We start from the raw sequence: 5,378 nt of genomic DNA, 5'->3' as shown, positions 1-5,378 counted from the left end.
TTTCTAACTCTATTCAGAAGACAACATGGTGACATGATCTCGCCACAGCTTGTTCACAGATGCAAGTGAAACAAACATCATCTCTGCAGCAAACCTCCGTGCAATTAATATTTCTAAAGGAGCCATATCCATATCTACATGACTTATGTTAAATTCTTAAGATGGTTATTGATCARTGAAAGAACGATTGTAACTATWGTAAGATGGCCTCAGAGAACTGCTTTGTCATGAATTGTGGTTGGTTGTGGTGAGAATGGATATGGWGGGGCGCAGATTGGAAGTGAAACAATGATGGTTTTAATGGTGATAAGTTTACAAATCCAGCAAACACAGGTGAGAAAGGAACAGACACAGGTAAGCATGGGGAGTGCATACAAAGATGCGACAGGGAGCAGGTGATACAGGTGGGGCTAAATACACAGAGGSTAGTCAAGGGAAAACGAGGGACAGCTGGAAACAATCACTCAATTAACTRAAAAAACACGCACAAAATCCAAATCCATGCTTGTTATGATTTTTAAAAACAAAAAAACCCCTGTAAACAAAGGATTGAATATAACTGTGGCATAAAGGATATAATCATTGATCCATCAGATCCAAACACTAACTAGTTCTGTTCTTATAAAACAATCAAGGTTGTTAAATGAGCTCCAGAGATCCATGCTGCTGACAGACATTTCCTGAGGAAACGCAGCAGAAACTGCAGCTGTGGGAACGTGTGAATGTTGAACCATCTGTAGCTGTAGAACGACTCTTTTCAGCCGCTGCTCACGTCAATCACTKGGACTGTTYGTGTATTTACTTTTCTGTGGAACCTTTTCCATACTGATCTGAAACCACAAGTTTTTTTCCAGTTTGCCTTTGGTGCAGAACTGCCCAGTGTTGTTGTGCAACCCGTAGCGCTCTACCCCCCGCCCCATCTCTCCATATTTTCTTTGATTCCATATGTTAATGTCAAATAGTTTTGGAGRCTGTTAAASATTGAAACAAGTCAATAGCTCCAGTGTTTCTTGGMTGACCGYGAGTATGTAAATYCCATGAAGCAATCCATCACAGTTGACTCCTCTCTGTTACTCTTGTTTGGGAAGAGGAGTGTCTCTAAATGTGACATCAGGAGAAACCTGAAACCGTTATTTCCAGCAGCCCTCCCATTACTCTGTCTACTCTCACGTTTGTTCCCCTTTCCCCCGAACCTCTCTCCGCTCTCTCARCTGGGCTCCAAACGGCCCAACTTTTCCATCCTGTCTTCCTAAACTSCACCACCTATCCTTCCAAGAAGTACCACCGTGGTATTGACCTCCTCCTGGTTCTGCTTCTGAAGGTAGGTCTCTGAACGGCCCTGCGCTGCCACGTGTTGGCTGCTTTGACAAGATCTGCTCAGGACGAGTGAGGGAGCATGGGAGAAACACTTTGACAGCTTGGTCAAACTGGTTTCACTGGGCGTTCACAGGCACACAAGTCGACTGTGTTAACAGTTTGATTTAAACTCTTTTTAAATCAAACTGATTGACGCTAACTTCATTTGCTGAAAACAGACCAGAGAAAACATTTTTGGAACATATGACATTGTCATCAATTTACATTAAATTTAGCCTTAAGTAACTTATTGTTGTCATTGCTATTGTTGTAGAAATGGAAGGGAGACATGAGTAATTTTTGGTTTTATGCAGAAGGTTTGATTATTTTTGTTTTAATTTCTACTTGTATGAACTTATGTTTTTAATAACATGTCGTTGACAGAAAAGTATTAATCATAAAGAAAGATTGGGAAAAAACACGCAAATAATGTTGCAATATTTGTAAACAAGTGTTTTGCTTGCTGAAGACATGCCGTGGTAAAACAGAGCCTCTGTCTTATATAAGCTGTAAACCCACAGAGCCCATGTCAGGAAAAGAGGGCTGGGCCTCTCCCAGGAACAACTTGTTCACTGTTGCTGCTCGGTTTGACATAGAAGGCTGGGTCAACCAAGAAGATTTTCAAACTCGGAAATAACTGTTTTATTTTAGGCTWTGGTCAATTTTTCCAAATTTTACTTGATGGGAAAAAGGATAACCTCTTGATTTTGATGCTCTTAAACAATGCTTGAAGCAGTTTTCAGCAAACTTACGGCACAAATTTGTGTTCAGGAATATATGAAAATAACTTCAGGGGGGATTACAAAATAAGTTAATATAATGTTAAAGAGAGTACATAAATTAGGCAATGAAACCAAAGGAGATCAGTGGAAGAGCACAGCTCATCTGAGTTACTGTAGCAGTACTTTGATAGTTTAGGTGTTGCCAGGTTGGATAGTTGGTTCTGGGGATCTTATCAGGATCCCCTGACTGCATGTCACAGCTGCTGACCCCGAGTGACGACACTGATAGGAGTAGAGGAGACTGCACTTTGAGGATCACCTCAATCCAAACACCCAAACACCATGTCCTCTGTACAAACACCAAAGTCTGAGGACTTTGGGGAAGATGAGTCTACCACCGTTTGCATACAGCAGACAGTGGATGAGATTCACCCCAAAATGCTGAATTTATTGTTTAGATGTCATGTTGAAGTGCCTCTTTAACAATGCAAGGAGTATTGGACAACACTTGCTGAGTGGAGACTCAACAAGGGCTTATGGTCCAAATTCATTAAAAAAAAACAAAAAAAACAGGGGCCATAGAGTATCTGAGCTACTGAAAGATCACAGTCGTTATCCTGCTTGGGAAACTTTACTTTTGGATGTTGGAAAAGAGAGTCCAACTAACTGTTGAGTGTCAGACTCTGGAGAAGCGGCCATGGCTTTAATCCTGGCTATGAAAAGGTGGGCTAGATGTTTACCCTGGACTGCAGAGGGGATTCATGGGAGTTTGGCTGTTCAGTCTGCATGTGTTTTATGGGTCTGGAGAAAACTTAAAACAATGTTCTTTGGTGTATTTTGTGGCAGGKGAAGTGGTACCTGCAATGCTTTTAAGTGCTTTCTGGTCTTTGCCTACCTTGAATTAAACACATGGTCATAATTTTACGAAAGCAGTTAAGTTTGTCCAATGCCCGGGCGTGGGTTTTGTTTGTTTGTTTGTTTGTTTGTTTGTTTGTTTGTTTGTTTGTTTGTTTGTTTGTTTGTTTGTTTGTTTGTTTGTTTGTTTGTTTGTTCAACCTTTTACCAAGGGCAGCTACAATATTCCAATATACCAGTCATTGAAAAGTACACATGATCAGGCGTCTGTTTGAACAGAGATTCAGGACAGCACTGGAAAGAAGCTCTGAAACCTGATTGGACCGTTGGTTGGGTGTGTGTTCCTGCGTCACAAAGAGTAAAAAAATGTTGGCACAAATGTCTCTTATTTTACTTTTGCTGACAATTGTTCATTCTTATTAACAAATCACACACACATACACTGTGATATATATATATATGCAAGATATACATTGCAAAACATAACATCAAAAATGATTTCTATATTTGCAGATCTCCTAACAACGATGGATAAGTTGAGTTTCTCTGCACACTAAGATTACTGTAAATAATCTGTCTGGTGGAAAGCATTACACCAGCTTGTTCTATCTTATTTTTGTGTTAAAGTTCATAATCTTTTTGAATCTTAAAGAAGGACCCAATTGTTTTTCAGGCTTTTTCCCATTTTGAAGTCGCTGAAATATGYAGGAAATTCACCTTTTTTRCATTTCAAATTGAAGACATCAAAACGTTCTTAGTTTTGATGTCTTACAAATAACCATCTTCACTCTACTCTCCTCTATGTCTTTTCTATGTTCCAGAATTTAAACTCAAACCTTTTACTCTAAATATGGAAATGGAGAAGATCACAAATGGGATGAACCTCGACGGGGCAATGGAGACAGGGTACGTCTCAGCTGTGTGTCACGCTCACTGACTTGCATTTAATCTCTATAATTTGTGTAAAAATCAAATACGATAAACAAGTCTTTAAATTGCAGAATACCACCAGAGGAAGAAAAGTTCCTGCAGCACAAAGACAATGATTTAAAGAGGCCACAGTTCACAGATGTGAGTAATAACTTTGAAAAGATKGAAAAGGTTCTCCAATCTGAGAAGCTGCATCTCTTCTCAGCTTAGAGAAGAGATGCCTTAAGGTRAAATTATGCTTTTATGCTACTGCATTATGGTTCTAAGGGTGCCTGCTGGACCATTCAGGAAAATAGAGATGCAAGTGAAACTATTGCCATTTGTACATTTTTTCATTTGTGGTGATCTCTTATATTTTACCAATTGCTCCCTTCTGGGCAGTACCTTGGTATTGAGAAACCCTTTTAAAGTTCATCAGTTAATATTCAGCCAGCTGATATTGACTTGCMCACAGGAGAATGTATGCTTTCCAAGTACTGAGAGATTTCATGTGGTTTGTTGACTTTCTATGCCTTTTTGCATATCCTTTTCTCACTTTTATTCCATATACCATTCCACTTCATTGTACATATATCAAGTTATGGACAAATTTCTTTTGCTTCTTTTATATTCGTGAATTACTTGGGTTGTTGTCAATAAACCTTATGAATTTCATGTCAATAGAAATTCTAAAAATGTGGGTGCTGGTGAGCAAGATATGGTGTAAGACGAGAGACATGGTGATTTTCCAGGGCTCCTGCAAAATCCGTAAAAATTACAATGTAAARAACAGCATTAACCACATTAATATCAGTCAAAAAGCTTGTTTATTCTAATACATGGAGAGAATTTGAATGTAAAGTAAGAATCCGGTTATTATTATCCAGCAAGACAAATTAAGGGGACTTGTATGTTGTATGTTTTTTATTTTATTTTAGTTTGCTTTTGTTTCTGTTTTGTTATCACTCCATCTTTGTTGCATTCGTTGCTATAACGTTTGTCGGTATTACTGCTGCCTCATCTTCTTTTGTCAACTTGTAATGCCGAAGATATTTATYAGTGAGAGACAGAAGAATGKAACTGAGGAAAAGTGTTGCTAAAAATAAATACAAACTAAGTWAAAAAAAGAAATACTAAAAATAAATGTACAGATTCTTCCTGTCCACAGTTGGAATCTTRTGAAGAAATGGTAGATTACATACACTCACCAGCCGCTTTATTAGGTACATTTTGTTAGTACTGGGTTGAAACCCCTTTTGTCTTGAGAACTGYCTTTATCCTTCGTAGCACAGATTGGGAAAGGTTCTGGAAACATTCCTCAGAGAATCTTTAGGAAATTATCTGCTGAAGGATTGTTTTTTGTTTTCTTTCTCTTTGAAGTAACTTTTGTTTTCTGTCTGTTGAAATCTTTATATTTTCCATTGAGTCATCATCTACAAATTATTTATAATTGAAATTTGAGAATTTTCTGAATAACATGTATATGATGAACACAACTCTACAGTATTTTGGAATCATTGACTAAATTCTAATATT

At 38.1% G+C, this 5,378-nt stretch overlaps 1 long non-coding RNA gene across 1 annotated transcript; it reads left to right on the top strand.

Annotated features, from left to right (window-relative positions):
- The first annotated feature begins 1,139 nt into the window (after positions 1 to 1,139).
- LOC108166406 (uncharacterized) lies at positions 1,140 to 3,980 on the top strand. The gene is made up of 3 exons (XR_001776748.1): positions 1,140 to 1,321; positions 3,755 to 3,839; positions 3,935 to 3,980. It is a non-coding gene; the product is annotated as an uncharacterized LOC108166406 (long non-coding RNA).
- Positions 3,981 to 5,378: the final 1,398 nt, after the last annotated feature.

Source organism: Poecilia reticulata, linkage group LG7 (assembly GCF_000633615.1).
Source record: "Poecilia reticulata strain Guanapo linkage group LG7, Guppy_female_1.0+MT, whole genome shotgun sequence".
Classification (NCBI taxonomy): Eukaryota; Metazoa; Chordata; class Actinopteri; order Cyprinodontiformes; family Poeciliidae; genus Poecilia; species Poecilia reticulata.
This window is presented reverse-complemented; position numbering and strand designations above follow the sequence as displayed.